This window comes from Belonocnema kinseyi, chromosome 10 (assembly GCF_010883055.1).
Source record: "Belonocnema kinseyi isolate 2016_QV_RU_SX_M_011 chromosome 10, B_treatae_v1, whole genome shotgun sequence".
Taxonomy (NCBI): Eukaryota; Metazoa; Arthropoda; class Insecta; order Hymenoptera; family Cynipidae; genus Belonocnema; species Belonocnema kinseyi.
The window spans coordinates 70,089,017-70,092,183 of NC_046666.1; the positions used below are offsets into that span (position 1 = coordinate 70,089,017).

A 3,167-nucleotide genomic window follows, 5' to 3' on the forward strand; every position below is an offset into this window, starting at 1 on the left:
TAAAAATAAAATATTTTATTGATACTTGGATAGTAAGTCTACCATAAATTCAGTCAATAATAATAATTCGATCGAACGATACAGTCGTAAATGCAAAACGTGTGCAGATTCAAGTTTATTTTCAACGGCCAGTCAAGTAGATATTCTTATTTATTCGGTTCGTATAGTCCGCACCAGTCCGCACCAGTCCGCACTGGTCCGCACGTAGCACTAATTTTCATTCAAAAAATCTTTTATTTCTTACTACATACGTTCAAATGTTGTTTTGTTAATGCTTTAGATTCCCACAAAATGAACCATCAAATTTTTTCTATCCTAAGATGTTTCTATTTTTATAAGAAAAAACCTGCCTCGTCGAAATTCAGTTTCCTGGAAATAATTCAATTATATAGTTATTGTCTTATTACAACAAATTAATGAATATGAGAATCTGATGAACAATAATATGAAGCACGATATAAATAAAAAAAAAACACATAATTTCCATGTCTTATTAACTTTATACATAGCGATGAATGTGAACTGGACGATGCTGCCCAGTTCCTTACATTTACAAAGAATACACTCAACTCACGATATAAGTACCCTCGGTTTACGTTATTCCGAGAATAAATATCATTGGCAGTTTCGTGGTGAGGGAATATGCGGGACCTAGAGATGCGGGGATCACTCAAGCGTGACAAGCCGCATAAGGACCCCACTTTCAGCATTTTAGTTTCGTCAGGTTGCGTAAGCTGTTAGCATGCGTCCAAATTCAACAGAAACTTTCACACGGACCTGTCTGTTTTCGTTTGGATAGACCGATATTGGCTAAAGGCCGCTGCAAAACAAAGCTCAAAATTGTCCTTTTATCGGGAGTTAAATGTGTGCATTTTCGGTATATCGAAAAATGAATTGATTCTATGGGAATGTGTTATTAATAAATAAATTAATTGTAATTTTGTTAATACATTATTCTAGAGACCGTTGAAAAACTACATCATACTTGCATAATATAGTAATAATAATAATAATGTTTTGAAATTTTTGAAATAATAAAAATTAGTGATATTGTTTCAAAAGTAAAAAATCTTAATATCATGATACTCTATCCCCTATTCCCCTCTTTCCTCCTTTTTTCGAGATTTCCTCATTTTTCTCCTGTTTACGAGAAACTTACTCTTATTCTCGTTGATCTGAGTGGATAGATAACCTGATAAGAAAATACAACCATTTCTCGTTAAAAGTTAATTCTCTTTAATTGAAAAGTCTACTATTACATTTTTTGTTTAGAATTCATCCCATTTGGTTGAAAATTTGTTCTATAATAATATAGTATAATATTTAATATACAAAATAAATAATTTAAATTTTTAAATTAATATAATAAATTATATATAACATAATATAATATAATTTAGTTATTTGAAAATTAATCTTTCAAGCTGTAAATTTAATTACTTATTTTCTGGTTTAAAATTAATGGTTTTTGTTTACAAAATGATTTATTGTGTTGATTTTTTTTTAAATGTAATAGTTAGTTTTATTAATTGAAAATTCAATTTCTTGATTGAAAGTTCAAATATATCGTTGAAAAATTATTTTGTTAGTTCAAGATCCAAACTGAAATTCAAACCCAACTATTTGTCTGAAAAATTAAATTCTTTGTTATGAATGCGTATTTTCAGGTTGAAACTTTCACTGTTTTGTAGAAAATTAAACTGTTAGGTTGAAAATAGCCTTTTTTTTGTGAAAAATGCATATAATTTTGCATAGAAAATTAAACCGTTTTGTAGAGAATACATCTTTTTGGATTGGAAATTTTACTATGCGTATGACATTTTTTTCTCTCTTGAGTAAAAAATTTGTCTTCGTTGCAAATTATTCTGTTTTGGTAGAAATGTTATCTTTTTGGGGTAAAAGTGTAGATGTTTGGATAAAACTTGACTATAGTAGTTGAGAATTGAACTATTATGTTGACAATTCGTGTTTTTGGTTTTAATACTACTTATTTTATTTGAAATTCAAATATTTTCTGGTAGAAATATCAGCAAGTACTACATATTTGTTTGATGATTCATCTTTTTTGGTTAAATATAGTTAAAGTTTTCGTCTTCTATGTTCAAAAATTCAAAACTGTTTTTTCGGGTTTAAAAGTCCACTGTTTTCTAAAACATTCCACTATATAAGGGTTTGAAATCTCGAGTATTTTATATTGAATTTAATACATATATAGTAATTACACATTAATTTTACTTAAAAGAATTTACTTTCCTCTTTTTCTCGTATTTTCCTGAAAAATGACCCAGTTTCTCGTGTTTTAATAACATTTTGGGCTGTAAAGTATGTTAAAATATTATATTTGTATGCTGTGCTGTTTATTTTAGACGTTTATTAATTTTAATTAAAGACGAAATTTTGTCCTAAAGGAAAGAGGGGGGTTGTGTTTGTGATGTCACCCGGGGGTGACAATGATATTTGATGAAGAAGGAGAGAGGTGGAAATAGTTCTGAAAATAGCGTGTATAGTGTTTGAACTGCCCCATTTCATATTCTTTTTAATTTAATAAATTTTCTTATTTCTAATAAATGCCTCGCGTGACAAAAAATTTCAAGGATATTTTTATTTCGAGTTGTGCTTATTTCAAGGAAATATTTTGACTTTTATAAGATCAAAATCAGCGACTGTTTTGTTGGTAATTTTGGATGAAAGGTATAATCTATCGTTTTACAAAGCACTATATTATCCTATAGGTTTTCTCAGACAACCATTTATATAGCTTACAGATTCGAAATGCAGGTTACTTGCTGAAAGAAAAGTCAACCAATAATCCTGGGTGACTTATGACTCTCCATTCTCCCAGATTTGTGATATACGATCCAGTAGAAAAAACGCTCTTTGTCTGGACTTTTTTACCTTTTGTCTCTTGAATTCATACCAATGTTTTCCTCATTATTTTAGAAAGGAAATCCTGAACTTTTTCACATCTTTTGACTTTTGAGATCAGCCTTTTGAGTCTTCTAAAATATTTTAATTGCATACTTAACTTTATGCAAAGATATGACTTTACAAACAGGCCGGAATGGTACCAGGTGTATACATATGAAACCGGTATTGCCATCTAGCGGCCAGTAGGCACACTTGTAGGCACTGTCGGAACTTACTATTTGTGCTAATTGGCGTATTGT

The 3,167-nt window shown here is 29.6% G+C and overlaps 1 long non-coding RNA gene across 1 annotated transcript; it reads right to left on the minus strand.

Annotated features, from left to right (window-relative positions):
• Nucleotides 1–73: 73 nt before the first annotated feature.
• LOC117182076 lies at nt 74–2,993 on the minus strand. The gene is made up of 3 exons (XR_004468262.1): nt 2,764–2,993; nt 575–820; nt 74–369 (listed from the first exon to the last, which is right to left on the minus strand). It is a non-coding gene; the product is annotated as an uncharacterized LOC117182076 (long non-coding RNA).
• Nucleotides 2,994–3,167: the final 174 nt, after the last annotated feature.